The sequence below is a fragment of the Cryptomeria japonica genome, chromosome 6 (genome assembly GCF_030272615.1).
Source record: "Cryptomeria japonica chromosome 6, Sugi_1.0, whole genome shotgun sequence".
NCBI lineage: Eukaryota > Viridiplantae > Streptophyta > Pinopsida > Cupressales > Cupressaceae > Cryptomeria > Cryptomeria japonica.
Genome location: NC_081410.1, coordinates 646,772,588 through 646,791,094, shown reverse-complemented (window position 1 = coordinate 646,791,094; position 18,507 = coordinate 646,772,588).

Sequence of the window (18,507 nt, the reverse complement as noted above, 5' to 3'; positions counted from 1 at the left end):
AGATCTAGCTTTTGTAGGAGCAAAAAGTGGAGGACATGTTTGCTCAAAGTAACATTGTCCTAGGTGCTAGTATCTTGGCTTTTGGCATAGATTCTAGAGAGCATCATGATCCAAAAATATCTCTTTTGTCTGCATCCAACACCCTAAGGGCAAGGTTACTTGGAGCTACATTGTCCTAAGCACCAATGTTTTGTCTTTAGACATAGGTCCCTTTCTATATCCCCTTTTTAGATTTGTACTTTATGTCTGCATATCTGGTCTAAGATTTCTTGTATGTGTTGATTAATGTCAATTTCAAATCATTAAGATTGGGTCTTGCATTCGATTCACATCTTTTCAATTGAATTTTCAACTCAATCAAAAGAAATAGAATCTAATTAGTATTCAACCCTCTTCCTAATAGAATTGAGGTTGAATATATTGAATTCATTCTCCTTTTAATGTGATGTTTATGAAATAGTTTTAATTACTTGTTTACATAGCTAAACTTGGGAACTCCTATTTCCATCCATTACAATTATATATTATTCAATACAATCCTTAAAACCCATTTAAAATCATAAATAAAGTCACTTAGATTGGAGAGATATATTATTTCTAAAGTAATTGGGTAGAAACCCTAATCTAGCAATATATCTCTTAATACTTCTTCAATTTACTTGAAATATGGATTCTAGATGCTTCAATATGTTCTTCAAAAACCCTTTAAAATCTATCACAAATGCATCAAAATATGAGATATGTGTGTTTCAAAAATTACCTTTAAAATTTAAGAAAAGTCAGTGTCTTCTCAGTGCCAAGATCATACTCTAATACCACTTGTTATGATACTTCTTGGAAATAAATACAAAAATAAAAATATAATAAACTACTTTGAGGGAGTGACCTCCAATAATTAGATAATAAAACATGAATTCAATAATGGATGATATTATGATATGAGAGAGAGTTATCTTCCTTATTTATAGGCTTAACTATGTAGAGACTGTGTGAGGTGAAAAATGATGATGACAAACTATTGTAAAACGACAAAGATCCAACCACAATAAACCCTAGTTATACAATAAAACTCACCATACACCAATGAAGATACCTAAGAATATGCAAATTAACAAATTAAACAAGTATACCATTCACATGCCAAGTAGGGTTTGATCTCCATTGTTTCCTATCTCCATTGATCTTGTTTTGATATATTTGCTCTTAGATTTTGTATTGTGCACAAGAGCTCAACAAAGATCGGATTATGGTTGTGAAGTCGCTTCATCATGCCAAGAAGATTTGATTGCATATGTCATTAGGTTGTAAAAAGAGAGAAACAATCCTCTTATATAGAATATGCTTTAGGAAATGGAGGGATAAGATTAAGAGGTGAAAGAAAGAAATGGTCGGATAGGATTAAAGGGTAGGTAGAAGAAATATTAAAATATGAAGAGGGTAGGTATAGGAAAATTAAGAGATAAATGACACATGTCATGAAGAGAAAAATCTAATGAATTAGTTAAATAAATAAAAATTCATTTAATTAATAGAGGAAGTGGGATATTTATTTAATTTAAAAAAAAAAGATAATTTAAATAAATAAAAATATTTATTTAAATAAGGAAATGCTAGAATAGGATTAATGATTAATTAAATAAATAAATAATTATTTAATAATAGAAGACTTAGGATAAAATAATTAAATAAATAAAATATTTATTTAATTAAGCTAGGACAATTTTAGGTGTCTACAGGGACGTATCCTTTCATCCTAATTAAGAGATATTAGTGTACTAAAGTTAATATTTATGTTAGGGTTAATCATGTCACGGGTTCTTATCCTAATAATACTTAGGAATATATAATAAATACTTAGAAATATATATGATATATACTTAGGAATATATCACGTTAGGATCATAACACACTTCCTAATGGAAGGTGTACGAGGGATCATTGGTCTATGGTTGGAGGAAAGGCATTCAGGTGATGCTCTCCCTCTCACGGTTGAGAAATATCAAATACTTGATTTTTATAGAAATTATCTTTATTTCACATATTTTATTATTGATGGTTTGTACTCCATGTCATTATTATGACACTTGTAACATGTACTTGTGTATTGAATTATCAAGCAACGCTTTGTAAGATGTAATAATTGATGAAAGAATTGTGTTTAGCTGATGAAAAAAATGTAATATATTTTGTATTCATTTCAAAACAAAAAATTGTAATATTTTTATTTATTTTGTTTGTAAAAATAATTATATGGTGCTTGTTAGAGAAATTTTGTGTAGTATAGAATAGATGAATTGGTGTTCATCACACCTTGTATCACCTTAAGTAGGTGTAGGACACTAGAGTAGTAGATGTAGGATCAATCACATCCAAAATCCAAATTTCCCAAAATAGTAAGGCTAAGCATTTGTGGCTATTAGTTGCATAATGCCCATATAGGCAAGTTTTACCTACTAGCACTATAATAGTGTAGTATTGGGTGGTAGACTTTATGAGTCACCTACTAAGGATCTCACAATCATGCACAACCAATGAATAGAGAAATTAAGGTGCAAAAGTTTGTAGAGAGTTTGTGGAGAAGTCTTTTCCCATGTGAAATTCAAATTCAAAATACAAGGTAGGAAAATCATTGTGGGTTGGTCTTTAAATAGGAGCCTATATGTCCATAATAAAGATGACACTTTATGCAAATGAGCTATAGACATTGGCATGATAGTTGACTCTCACATGGCACTCATTAAGCTTTTGAGCCCAATGTATTACTCGATTCCCACCTCTCTTTTTTGGTATACAAGATAGTTTATGTATATTTCTAATAAGGATGCATGCAACATTGCAATGATTAGTGAGCTTAATAAGAAGCACATGTTGTTTGAAGTGAATCTCAACTTCTCTTTCTGCACCATAAGTTGTTATAGTTATGCTTATTTTTATTAATCATTGCATCATAAGTTTTTAAGCTTTGCTCTAGTAGTTAAGACAACTGTTTTTTTGACATGGGCCTTTTATTTTGCTTTATTTGCTTTATACAAATTCTATCCCTTTTCATCTTATCTCCATCAACACAACTTTAGGCTTATGACTAAGATAGATAGGAAGCCAACCCTCCAATCTTGAAGATTGTCTTGTACGAACCACCCTCATAGCATACTTACATTGCTATTTGCAAGGCTTTCCATGTTCTTAGTCCTACATGTTGTGTTGGGCCCTAAAAAAGGTCTTTAAATTGAGCCAATGATCACCTTAAAAAATATATTTTTAATTATAAACATGTGGTTGATTGGAAAATTAAACCTAAATAAATTATTAATAGAAGAATTAGAAAATTAAGGAATAGATTGTTTGGTGGAGCTAAAATAAAAGAAAAAAGGGTTTTGTGATGTAATTATTATTTTGTGGGAAAAAATGAATATCTTCATAGGTAATATCTACATTTATTTGACTAAGCATTATTGGTTGCAATCTTTGATGTGGATAAACACCATGTTCATAAGGACACCAACTAATTTACATGGGGAAAAATTGATATATAACTCTTTACCCAACAATTAAAAAGGAATAATTATATTGATTTTTAAGGCACCATTTGCAACGAAAGGATAAGAAATTGAGAGGGTATTCTTGTCTAAAACTGTATAGAAATTATAAAACTTGATTTTTGAGAGTGAATTATGTTGCATAACAAATCAAGTTAGTTGGTGCAATTTGAGAAGGGGCATGTAGAGTGCATCTAACCAAGGGCACAAATTATACCATGGATGGTCTTGGTTAGGGATAATGTATTTATGCTATATTATTTCCCTCCTAATACATGACCATCACTTAAGAGCTTTATGTATAAATACCAAAATAAAATAAAAGGCACAAATATAGGGAATCTTAGATATGTATTCAATTTTTGAAATAAATAAATAATTTATTGAAGATTTCAGTTGTTTTTTTATTAAGGCAAAAATAGGTTTTGAAGGGACCGGAAACCCTTTAACAATATCAAACCTCAGTGAAGTCTTAACAAGAAATTAAGCCAACAAACAGCACAAAAAGTGAACAGCCCCATAATACAAATTAACCACATTACATTAAAGGGGAAAATACTAGACATAGCACAAAACAAAAACAGGAGAAAGCAAAAAACACAAGACACAGAAAAGCTAGTAGAGAACTAGCACCAGAACAACAACCCTAGTCTAGTAGTTTCATGGACTGTTCCATCTCTTTTTCAATCACAATCATTGTGTCTTGTAATGCCTTGCCAAGAAACCCTAAAGGATACAACTACAAACACTCGAAAAGAGTGTAAAATATATATATTTTTAACAATACTGAACGTAAAGATGAATTAAGATAAACATTGCATTAGAAATTGCACAAGTTGAAGACTTAACCTAAACTCCTAAAGGGTTTCCAACGAAGATTACTCAATTAAACTAATTAACAATAAGGTTGATTAAACCAACTCATGATAGAATGATTACGACATGAACATAGCTATAAGTTTCATTAAGAGATTACAATAAGCATGATTGAATTCATAGAATTGTGTTCAATTACCTTACATTTCTAAGGTTGCATACATCATAAACCACATCACTGCATTTAATCAATAATTCCATTCATAAAAATACAAGATCTACCATCTAAGTCACATCGTAATAACATTACATTTAGGTCACAAAGTCTCATAAAAATACATAGTGATTACATCAAATTACAACTTGCCATGAAGGCATACATAAAAAAATGATACATCCGACCACATAAAGTCCAAGAGATACAAAAATGATCCAAGAAGAACAAAGAGGATCCAATTGGTGTTAGTGTAGGTTTTTTTATTTTCCTTATGTTAGGGGGTATTTATTTTTCCTACACATATATTATTAAGCTTGCTTAGGTTATTAGGTGTGGTTAATATGAGGACACGTGGCAGAATACATTAGCTACATGTGTAACTCTCCACCTCACATGGGTAGTTGAGTTACACACCCTCTTTTGGCTTGTTGTGCCACCTCTCATAACCACTATTTTGTCATTTCCTAAGTGGGTTATGGGGTAGTTGGGTTTCTCACCCTCTTTTGGCTTTATGTGCCACCTCTTATAACTCCTTTTTTGTTTTCATGTAAGGAGGTTATGCCACATGTTTTGGCATTTACCAAGTAGGTAAAAACCTCCCACCTTTTATGGGGTAGTAGGTAAAACCTCCCACTTTTTATGGAGGTGGGAGTTAATGCACCTCTTGGTTGTATATGCTATTATTTTTCTATATAATAAGCAATATACTCTCACCTTCATAAGTGAAGTGATAGCTCGGTGAGAGTCTTCTCTAAATTCTCTTCTTTATCTCTATTTTTCTCTCATATCAGATTTATCTTCATTCAGCTATTTTGATCTTCGATCATCCGTTGCTTGGAGTTGCATGTGATCTATGACCGACATCAGATCCTGGCTCAATTCTTGCTTCTCACATAATTTAACATGGTATCAGAGCCGTGTTGTCTGGTATAGCTCATTGCTTTTCTGATTTATTTGAGAGATTTGAGATTGTTAGATAGCTAATATTTTTCTTAAAAACCAAGTATGCTCTTCTCCTGCATTTTCGTGTGATCTGGAGAATCAGAACAGTTTAAAGGAAAATAAGCTTCTAGTTAAATCTGGTTTTATATATGTGTTCTTTGAGATCTGGGTGATTGCAGCATTTTTGGTAATATTGGAGGCTTCTTTAGCATTTCCAGAGTGTCCAGAAGGCTTGTGAAAATCATAAGTGACTTTTATTTCACCAAATTCAGAGTTTGGAGAACACAGTAAAAAAAATCAGAGTACTTGACGGAAAGCTGGAAATGAGCACTCTTCATAATTGCAGGTCTTATTGAAATATTCTACCCTTCTTTTTTAGATATTGCAAGTTGAATCAGCTGCATGTTTTTTTTTCCCTTCTAGAGATCATATCTTTCTTCTCACAACTCTATTTTACAAAAACGAATAGTTTTTGGAAAGGTATTAAGATACATTGAGCAGCTATAAGGCTAATTTTTTCAGATTTTGTGTTAAATTTATATGTATTTAAACTTTCTATTTTGGCCATTAAAGCCTTAGAAAGCATTGTAATCTGATAAAAGCCTTGTAAATGCACTAATTATAAAGTGCCAACCTTGTAATATTTGGGGGGGTGATTTCAAAGACTAGTGAAAAGGGGGGGTGTCTCTTGTGTCTTCTTTCTTGCACTCTTCTTGACTCTTTGCAATCTTCTTTTCTGCTATCATGGATGCATCTACAGTTCCACTTTTAACACCATATAATTACTTTGAATGGAAATCTAAGATGATAATATATCTGAAAAGACATGGATATCATCGTGTTACTATGGGACTTGAAACTGAACCTCAAGATGCTGCAGAAAAGATTAAATGGTTTAATAAATGTGATGAAGCTTTTGGTACATTCTGCATGTCAGTCTCTCCTGACCTTCTTTTTCACATTGAATCTGCTACTACACCAAATGCAGTATGGACTACTTTGGGAAACCTCTTTGGTAAGCAGGATGAACTAAGAGGTCATCAATTGGAGAATGAACTCATAGGGTTGAATCCAACCAATTTTGATACTATACAAGACTTCTTCACTAAACTTAAGTATATAAGATTGCAGTTGGAACAGTGTGGAACTAAGAAAGATGATAAGCAACTGATCTTGAGTATTCTTTCTAAGCTTGGTCCTAACTATTCAGTGTTTGTTTCTACATTCTATGCTACCAAATGTGCCCTAGGTACCACATTCAAAATGCCTTCTTTAGATGATTTTGCTGCAGAACTCACTAGGGAGCAAGACAAATTGGTTCAAATGGGTACAATAAAGCCCTCTAAGTCACATGCCTTAGTTGTAAATCAAGGCACAAAAGAACATAAAGGGTCTAGTAAGCAAGATAAGAAACAAAAGAACCAAGGAGAGAAGAAGAAAGATCAGAAATCTGCTACTTCAAAAGCAGACAATGAGACCTCTTCATCAAAAGGTGAACAACCTAAGAAGGAGAAGGTCAAGTGTTCTTATTGTAAGAGGCCTGGTCATGATGAACATAAGTGTTTAAGGAAACAAATTGATCACCTTTCAAATCTTCTTGAAAAGAATAATATCAAGGTTCCTGATTCAGTCAAACAGAGTTCATCGGAAGGATCTTCTAAGGACATAGATAAGAGTAAGGGGAAAGGAAAGGGTAAGGCCCTAGTTGCTATTGCTTCACAACCAAATTCTTGGATAATTGACTCAGGTGCTTCACACCACATGGCTTCTTCAGAAGATGATTTCACATCTTTAGAGCCATGTTCTATGCCTTCCATCCTAATGGGTGATGACACTCCTGTTGAAGTGCATGGGAGAGGGTCTGTTGATGTGGGTGAAGGAACATTTCAAGATGTCCTTTGTGTTCCATCTTTATCAACTAATCTCCTATCTGTTTATCAGATCACTCACACTGGTTCTGGCAAGCGAGTTGAGTTCACACCAGATGCAGTGGTAATCAGCGAAATGCATAATGGGTCTACTGTTGCTGTGGGAAAAGCAGATCATCATTCTAGATTATATCAGTTTTCTCACTTTGTTCCTGATTCTCCTTCGACAGTTTTACTCACTCATGCAGATGAGGTGAGTTGTTTGTGGCATCAACGGTTTGGCCACTTGAACTACCGTTACTTGCAACAACTCAGTCAACAAGAAATGGTTTCAGGGTTGCCTTCTATTCGATTTTCTGATGGAGTTTGCCAGGGGTGCATTCTTGGTAAGCATCCAGAGGAGAAGTATGATAAAGGTAAAGCTTGGAGAGCTACACAACTATTGGAGTTGGTACATAGTGACTTGGCAGGACCATTTCCACAACCATCTTTCAGCAAGGCTAGATATGTCTTGACATTTATTGATGACTTTTCCAGATATACATGGGTTTACTTTCTCAAACAAAAGTCTGAAGTCTTTGAAAATTTTCTAGATTTCAAAGCTTTTGTAGAGAAACAATCTGGGAAGTTCATCAAGATTCTGCGTACAGATAATGGGGGTGAATATGTTAATAATCAGTTTGAACAGTTTTGTGCTTCAGAAGGTATCAACATGCAGCACACAGTTCCATACAGTCCTCAACAAAATGGTGTAGCAGAACGAAAAAATAGGTCCTTGAAGGAGATGGCTAATTGTATGATTCACTCCAAGTCTTTGGCACCTCAGTATTGGGCAGAGGCCATCAACTGTGCGTGTTACATCCAGAACCGAGTTCCTCATAAAGCTGTGAAGGGGGTAACTCCCTTTCAAGCTTGGACTGGTCGAAAACCCACAGTTAAACACTTTAGAGTGTTTGGTTCTCTTGCATGGGCCCACATTCCAGCTGAAAAACGCAAGGCTATGGATCCGCAGAGTAAGCCTTGCATATTTGTTGGATATCCAGATGATGTCAAAGGGTATAGGCTTCTCCATCCCACTGCTCATGAGTTGTTCATTGAGAGGAGTGTTCGTTTTGAGGAGAGTTCTTCTAGCTCTTCTCATACCACCTCTCCATCCACTATCACATTGGAGAAATTGCATTATGATGACAGTTCTTCAGAGGATCTTAATCCTTCTAATCTTGATGAGGAGTCTTCTTCCTCTACTTCAGATGGTGACAGTGATAATGAGGATTCACATTCCTCTCATAGTCATCATTCAGAGGTTGATGATTCTCCCCCAGACTCTCCAGCCTCAGTGCCTCTTTGGGCTCGACAAACATTTGAGTCAGCAGGAGATTGGCTTGGTGATCCATTAGATACTAGAAGAACAAGGTCACAATTTCAGCAAGCTCCACATCTCTTCATTGCTTCAGCTTCTGATCCACAGTCCTTTCGAGAAGCCTCAGGTGTTCCTGAGTGGGATGCTGCAATGCAAGAAGAGGTCAATTCCTTGGAAAGGAATCACACATGGGATTTAGTTCCTCTTCCTAAGGGAAGGAAACTTGTTCAATGCAAGTGGATCTATCGAACAAAATTTGCAGCGGATGGGTCGGTTGATAAGTATAAGGCTCGCTTGGTAGCAAAAGGTTTTTCCCAAGTTCCAGGGGTTGATTACTCTGAGACTTTTGCTCTAGTTGCTAAGATGAATTCCATCCGACTTGTTCTTGCTATAGCTGCAGCCCATCGTTGGGAAGTTCATCAGATGGATGTGAAGAGTGCATTTCTTCATGGTGACCTTCAGGAGAAAATCTACATGGAGCAACCACAGGGGTTTGTTCAGGATCCTTCACTTGTGTGTCGACTTCGAAAGTCTCTCTATGGCCTCAAACAGGCTCCTCGAGCTTGGTATGCCAAGATGGACTCATTTCTTCTGACAGTTGGTTTCACTCGGTGCCATTCTGATCCGAACGTATACATTCTGCAACAGGATGAAACTCTCACATTTCTAGTTCTCTATGTTGATGACTTGTTACTCACAGGGAGTCACTCATCCACCATCAAAGCAGTGAAAATTGCTCTACATGATAGATTTTTGATGTCAGACTTGGGTCTTCTGCATTACTTCTTGGGAATTGAGATCACTCAATCATCTTCAGGAATCTTCCTTAGACAACCCAAGTATGCACTTGATATGCTCTCTAGATTTCACATGGCTGATTGTAAGCCTGCACCTACTCCATTTTTGTCAGGAGTCAAACTTGAGGCTAAGTGCTCTTCACCCTTGGTTGATGGCACTTTATATCGACAGCTTGTTGGAAGCCTCATTTATTTGACTCATACGAGACCCGACATTTCTTATGTTGTGGGCATGGTCTCTAGATTCATGCAGGAGCCACATGAGTTGCATTGGAAAGCAGCTAAGCGGATCCTCCACTACATTCAGGGTACTCACAATTATGGAATTCAGTATGTAGCAGGTGTGGATATTGACTTGGTAGGATATACGGATTCAGATTGGGCAGGTGATTCTCAGGATCGCAAGTCTACTTCTGGGTATTGCTTCTCACTTGGTTCTGGTCCAGTTTGTTGGTCGAGCAAGAAGCAGTTTGCAATTGCTCTTTCATCGACAGAGGCCGAGTATCGAGGGGCAGTCAATGCCACCACTGAGGCTATTTGGCTTCAAAATATTCTTACTGAGTTTGGTATTCCAGTTAGAAAGCCTACCATCATCTTTTGTGATAATCAGAGTGCTATACAGATCTCAAGAAATCCAGTTCATCATCAGAGGACGAAACACATTGAGATACATATGCACTATATTCGGGAGCTCATTCAGGAAGGCATCATTGATCTTAAGTATTGTTCTACATCGGAGCAAACTGCGGACATCTTCACCAAACCTTTCACTGAAAGCAAGTTCCTTCATTTGCGATCTTTGCTTGGGATGCAAAAGGTGTCTACTTCAGGAGGGGCTTCTTAGTCCTTCATTCTTTCTCTCTCTATTTAGGGGGGGTCTATTCCTCTTATGGGGGGGATTCTTCTTTTGGGGGGGATATTTATGTACATGGGTACCTAACATGGCATCATTTGTCGGGACCCATCTTTTCACCCACCTAAGCTACGCTTAAGGGGGGGTGTTAGTGTAGGTTTTTTTATTTTCCTTATGTTAGGGGGTATTTATTTTTCCTACACATATATTATTAAGCTTGCTTAGGTTATTAGGTGTGGTTAATATGAGGACACGTGGCAGAATACATTAGCTACATGTGTAACTCTCCACCTCACATGGGTAGTTGAGTTACACACCCTCTTTTGGCTTGTTGTGCCACCTCTCATAACCACTATTTTGTCATTTCCTAAGTGGGTTATGGGGTAGTTGGGTTTCTCACCCTCTTTTGGCTTTATGTGCCACCTCTTATAACTCCTTTTTTGTTTTCATGTAAGGAGGTTATGCCACATGTTTTGGCATTTACCAAGTAGGTAAAAACCTCCCACCTTTTATGGGGTAGTAGGTAAAACCTCCCACTTTTTATGGAGGTGGGAGTTAATGCACCTCTTGGTTGTATATGCTATTATTTTTCTATATAATAAGCAATATACTCTCACCTTCATAAGTGAAGTGATAGCTCGGTGAGAGTCTTCTCTAAATTCTCTTCTTTATCTCTATTTTTCTCTCATATCAGATTTATCTTCATTCAGCTATTTTGATCTTCGATCATCCGTTGCTTGGAGTTGCATGTGATCTATGACCGACATCAGATCCTGGCTCAATTCTTGCTTCTCACAGAATTTAACAATTGGAACATGGAATGGAGTAAATCCAAGAGAGCAACTGGAGCACCTGCGAACCTAATCCCTTGCAAGAAAGGAATGAACAAAACACTCGATGGAAAGTGGCGCTACCTCCCAACCATGTGGCCCAAAAAGGGACCACCCCTCCGTGCTAGGAGATAGTAATAAGGCCCTCTAGAAAAACATAATAAATCATCACATGGTCTAACATGTACATCGGGTACTCACATAAGGCATAAACATACATATATTACATACTTATATTTAAATACGATAATTCTCAACTAAGAAAACACCAATAATTTCTTAAGTCCACAACTGATATATAAAAAAATCAAATCTAATGATTATAAAACAAAATTGGCTAAAAATCATATTACCAAACATATATATATACGATGCTCTCCAAAAAGGAGGTTGTTAGGATAACAAAAACACAAACAACAAGTGTTAGTGTTAGCAAATCAGAATTTAAACAATAGCCTAATCAATCATATCAAGAGAAATACTAAATAAGAAATGGAAAGCATGCAAAGACACAAGAAGTAAACTAAATTCCTCCAAATGCTGACCAAAACATTCATAGTGGCTCCTCCCTTGTTCCTCTCCTCTCCAAGTTCCAAACTAGTGTATCTCTCAGCAGTTTTTTGCACTATGGATGCCTTATGGAAGTTCAAGATTGTAGATGATTATGAAAAGTATGCAAATGCAAGCTTAATAACCAAAGAAAGATGAGTTATCTAAATGTTATTTGTTAATTTTAACCAAAAGAGTGAATATGACTAATTATGCTAAATGCTCTCTAAAATTCTCTATAACTTAGATGCATACAAGTTTTCAGGATCTGAATTATGAAGAAATGAGCTCTATTTATAGGTAAAATGGAGCAATGGATGGTTGAGATTGAGTAATCTCAACAAGGGTCAGGATTGAATGATATTCAATTCATGTGAGGACTTTCAACCCAATCCCAGGATGACAAATGTCAATATGAGAGGGGTTGAGAGGAGAGGGAATAAGCATAAAATGCTTGACATGACTTGAGAGTTAACTTGGGAATTTAAGGTCAAGGTTGGGTTGAGTGAATAAATTCATTATCCAAAGAATAATGTTTTTATCCAATGGATAAACTCTTGTGCAAAGGTTAAAGGGATAACCATGGTCAAAGCAATAAATGCTTGAGGAGACACATGAGTCACATGAGGGTTGAGTGAGGGGTTAACCATAAATGGTTATGTAAGAGCCATAAGTGGTTTGGAAGACTTTAGAGGTTAATTTGTTGAACACACAAATCATTTAATGCTTTTCAAATACTTTGAAGTCTTTGAGAAGTGACTCCAAGTTGCTTAGGAATGTGACAATAATTAGGGGATAAATGAGGTTAATTAGGAAGGGGTTAGAAGAATCTAGAAGGGGGTTTAGGAGTGCAAGTGGATTTTGTGGGTGAGGGAAAATAGGATTTTAATTAAAATAAAATTAATTTATTTCAACTTGTGGTTGCAACTTGCATTTGCAGGAAAATGCAAGTGGGGGGGGTGGGGGGGGTGAATGATTTAAATAAATGTTTTGTTTAATTTATTTAAAAGAGAAAAGGGGGATTTATTTATTTAATTGATTGTGAATTTGGTTTAATGAATTAATTAAAATAAATTGAATAATTTATTTAATTAATAGGAGAATGTTTTGAAGATGAATTAATTAAATGTTAATTTAATTAACTGATGGCTAATGGGTTTTTAATCAAATAAATAGCAAATATTCATTTAATTAAAATGGACAGATTTATGTGACTACATCTACCCCTCTTTGAGATGGTGCGGTTTATCGCGTTGTTTCAAAGAAAGAAAAATAGGTGTGAAGAAATATGCCCCATAAAATGTTAATTTAATGGGTGGTATGCCCCCTCGAGAGATGGGCCAAAATTTTTGAAAATTCAGGCGATCTCTTGAAAAATAATGAAAATTGGCGGGGTGGTAGAAGAGAAGATTTTAGCAATACTGATGAAAAATAGAAGAAATCGGAGTTAAAATGGAGAAATGGGAGGTTCGGGAAGTTCACGGTGACCACAGTGGTGAGCGGGGGAAAATTAGGGTTATGGCGAAGGGGTGAAAACAGGGTCATTTGCATTCATGTCCATAGTGAAAATTGAGCTTTGGGTGTGACTTTTTAGAAGAGAAAGGAGCAGTCAGGATGTCGGTTCCCATAACAGAGCACCGTTTAGAGTGAGTATGACGATTCCAGCGGCTAGATGACTACGGACTACCGGTATGTGAATTTGAATTTTTGAATTTCATGCATTTTTGGTATGTTTTTTGCTTAGTCCAAGTTGAGTCAACACAATAGCGCTAAAACTGTGTTTTGGCATTGTTGTCAACTAAATTAGCGCTATTGTGCTGCTATAACGCTATTACATAGTGGTTTTAGTGCTTTTGTCAAGTCTAGCGCTATGGTATAGTTGTTTGAGCGTTTTTGTTTGTGTAGCGCTATTGAGTAGTTGATTGAGCGATGTTGTTGTGAGGTGGCGCTATTGCATAGTCAATGTAGCGCTATTGTTGATTTAGCGCTTTTGTTGTTGTGTTCAGAATAACGCTTTTGTGTAGGAAAATAGATTCCCCAGTGTGTTTAAAAAAGAATCTCCTGATGCCAATGATGGATGGATGGAGATATGAGGTGAGAGTTGTTTTGAACCATAGTAGCCCTGATGAGACTTAGGTCATTAGGATAAATGTCTATTGTAGTCTAGGTGTGCCATGATTGCTTACTTGTTGAGACCCGAAGATACTTGATCAAAGTATCTGTTGATAGTCTAGGTTTAAACTTAAGAAAGTTTGAAACAAAACAACTGATGATGATGGTTAATGCACGTGTGTAGGAGGATCTTTGCGTCTTACAGATGCGCAAGAGGGAGAGATGGGCAGCCTTTGCGGCTATCTCAGGGACCTTTGATGCAGGGAGGCATGAGATTAGGTGGCAGGGATGCAGGTGAGGGACAGGCACCTATGGATACAGGGGAGGGAGCCACTAGAGATGTACCTATGGATATGGGGGAGGGAGCTACAGGTGGAGATCTGCAGAACCATATGATACTATTTTTGCAGACTCGACTAGAGGATATGGAGGCAGAGGTGGCCGCTAGAGATATGCAGTTGTTTGCACGAGAGTCAGAGCCAACTGTAGTGTTGCGGGAGAGAGAGATCAGGCCATGGACAGGGTGATCCAGTTACAGGAGAGAGTGCGGGCCTTGGAGGGAGTACAGGGATAGGGGTCGTCTGTGGAGGCATTGGCGAGGGAGGTACGAAGAGCAGGTGCAGAGGTGGATTACTGGCGAGGCCTATATGAGCAGGAGGTGCCATCTAGTCGACGGACACTGAGTTATTCATAGATGCGTCGGGAGAGATCAGAGCGGTCTCAGAGGATGTAGAGCAGTGGTGGTGTGATGGGTCCTCCACGGAGAGATAGATCAGGTGGTGCGGGGACTAGTGGAGGAGTAGGTGGTGATGGTGGTGCAACATCTAGTCAGAGTGGCATCTGAGAGAGTATTCTTGTATGCCTTGACATTGTCATTTTGGACTGTGTCTTGGATGGCTCTTGGTAGCCGATATTTTGGACTTCATTATACTCTGATACATGTATGTTTTTGGCGATATGATATGATATATGAGGAGATCCCATATTTTTGTGTTGATATGCATGTTGATGATATGTATGGATGCTTATGCAGGATGATGATCTTATGATTTATGCTTAGATGGATACTTGTACTTGCTATATGATGATCTTATGTTTATGCATGTTTCATGATGATGTATTCTTACATGATGTTTATATGTATGTTTGTATGAATGGGATGCTAACATGTAGATGCAAGTTGATATGCATGATTTGTTGATGTCATGCCTTATGTGTGTAAATGCTATGATGATGATGTATGCATAGGTAAATGATGATTATGATGGTACTTTTGATTTTATGTTGATGAGACAATGAGATAATGATATGCAATGATGTTATGATATAATGTGTTAAATGAATGATGCATTTATATAAATATATCTAGATGGTTGTTAGATGAGTGTGATATGGATAAACAAATGTAAAGTATAAATGTATAAATGATGATTTCTAAATGAATGCATATGTATAATGTATGAACCTATGTGGAAACAAAAATGGTTTTGTTATGATTCTAAATGGTGAAAAATATGATGAAGTGAAATGATAATGTAATGATAATCCAACTCATGGGTAACGAATATCTGCACCTTAATGCAATTAAAAGGATACTGAATGCATTGTAATGAATCCTAAATGAAATGAATGAGTATAAGAATATACTAAATGGATAAATGAATGCACTTAACTAATGGATAGATAAATAAATGTATGCAACTATGGGAATCTAAACAAATGCATGGTACACGTGTTTTAAATGATGATAAATGATGATCGGTAAATGACACTAAATGAATGCATAGTAATGGCGAATAATGATAGTAAATGCAAACAAGGACAATTTTATCATATAAGTGACTCTAAATGTCATGTTTATGCAATGATGAAATGATATAATGAGACTAATGCCAATAAATGATAATGAACTGTATGTAGTTAAATGCAGCTAAATGATATGAAATGCACTCTATGCAAATGCAACTAAATGTAATGATAAAGATGTAATTATGATAGATCAATGCAAGGTTGTGTAGACTTTGCATGATGCACTGATGATGTATCAGAGTACTCTGTCGTGATTGTATCCAAGACCAACTCAATTTTCACATAACTGCTCATATTAACTTTGTTCACACTTGCATACAAAACCATGCATATGAATAATGAATGAGTAAATGGATGGGTGACATGCAACAGAATGCAATATAAACAGATGAGATGGAATGACAATCCATAGTGCTTTATTTTCATCATTGAGCATGATAATATCGAACTTGGATGAGGCAGTAGGAACCAAGGATGGAGCATCGTACCTACAAACATACAACATAAAATAAAGAATAAAGAATATGGACCCTCGATAATGGTTCATGCTCATATGGTCGAGGTATACGTTGTAGTCAGCAAGCCATAGTGATCCATGACTGTATTTTGCATGAGATCACGTAGCTTAATAAATTTCCCATGTAGACACCATTAGGACATGCCCCAGTACTTCATTGGAATAATTCACAGAAGACATACAAAAAATGCTTAGGAACCATCCCGACCACTCTAATCACTTGTGGATATCCCGGAGTAGCGTAGGAACCTGATATAAATGAATAAATAACCCACAAATCTAACCAAGTACTTGATAGCTTAAACAAAATTTTATTGTCAAAGAAAATGTGATATTGTCTTTGTTTTGGTAAGGAAGGATGCATCCTTGTTTAGACAGTTTGCACATTTGATGTTGATTGTTTGGTTGATCGGATAAGTAGTCATCGTTTGATTATTTTCATAATGTTTGTTTGGTATCTGCTTTCAAAAGTGTATGTACAGGGTGTTGCCATGTTTTTGTTTGATTTTTTATGTTTTATCATGTTTTTGGATTTTGTGAGATAGTTTTGCAATGTTTTTGGGATTTTGATGATTGTTTTAAATGTTTTTGGAGTTTTGTGAGATAGTTTTGAATGAAGAACTCAATGAATCATAAGTAATGTAGAATCCACTTCCATCAACTAGATTAAGGGTATTGCCCCCAGTTTAGATACGACTTGTAAAGCGGAAAAATCGAACCCTAGTTGTTCTCCCCTCCCCAACTCCAAGGAGAGAGAAGGGAGAGTCACTGGGGTTGATGGTTTTCACTTAGGAGAGACTTTACATTCAAAAGAGGGGTTGAAACCCACAAGATCCAATCCCACACAATGCAGGATTGGATTCTAAATGAGTTTCAAGGGTTGTGACATCAAGGATACCCTCTTTTGTAAAGAATATAGATAGAATGATTGAACTAGGAATGTATGTAGAAGCAAGAAAGATTTGCTTGTAAATAGAGATAGGGATATGGGATGAAGCTGCGGACCTGGAATTAGCAGTAAAATGTCGAGACGGTGCTTGTTCCATTTGACTCACAGTCAGTTGATAATTGTGAAAAGTTGCGCACAACTGTTGGAAAGAAGTAAACTCAGAAAACAAAAGTTTTTCTCTAATATCTTTTTGTAAATTAGAAATAAAGATTCTTTGAATATCATTGTCACGTACTGGAAAAGAAATTTGAGCATACAAATGCTTATATCTACCAATGAAATCAGTCACTTTTTCTTTAACACCTTGTTTACAATGCATTAAATCAATCAAAGTAACTTTAGGACTTATATTGTTTTGAAATTGTTGAATAAAAGCATTTGCAAGTTGTTCGAAAGAAGTAATAGAATAAGAAGGCAACGAGCAATACCATTGTAGGGCTTTATCTCTTAATGTTCTAGTAAACAGTTTTGCAAGCAACCTTTGGTCATAAGCAAAATCGGTGCATATTGTTTGAAATGTCTTAACATGTGTTAGAGGATCACCCTTACCATTATAAAGCTCCAAATGCGAGATTTCAACATTTTTAGGGGGGATAGCTCGAGCAATGTCAAGAGAAAGTGGGCTCGCAACATCAAATGTGGGCACAGTAAACTTAGATTGATTCATAGAGGCAATTTGTTGCTGTAAAGAAGAGACGGTTTGTGCAAGATTGTTGATGGTAGCTTCAGTCGAAGAGTTCATATTAGACGTGTTAGATTGTGATGGAGGTATTATGTTATTGAAAGAAGGTATTGATTGAGAGTAAGGTGGTGGGACACTATGATAGATAGTCATAGGAGATGATTGGAAAGGAGGAACACTACAAGGAGGAATGGAATGATTAAACGAATTGCCCCCTTGCGTCATGTTCATTTGTGGAGATATAACAGGAACACTCATTGAAGGAATGAGTGAAGAAGTTGGATTGAATGAAGGAAGAGGGTTGATTGAAGAAGAGGGATTGCCCCCATGACTAGTGATCATAGGAGGAATGTCTTGTATTGAAGTAGTCATTATGTTTGATGTAAAAGTAGGTATACTAGCAATAGGAGTTGTCAAAAGAATAGAATGATTGACTTGAGTAGGAGGTTGTGTATAACCTAAAGTTTCGGCACAACTTTTCATCGGCATCACATTCGAATCCACATTGTGTGCAATACCATGCAAAATATCAATTCCATTCTTATCACTTTGAACCATACATTTTAGACCCTCAATTAAGGAAAGAGCTTGACTATCAGGGTATTCTTGAGACATCCATTGTTGAAAATCATCAAATTGGTTATCCAATTTCGAAAGTTGTTCTACAAAA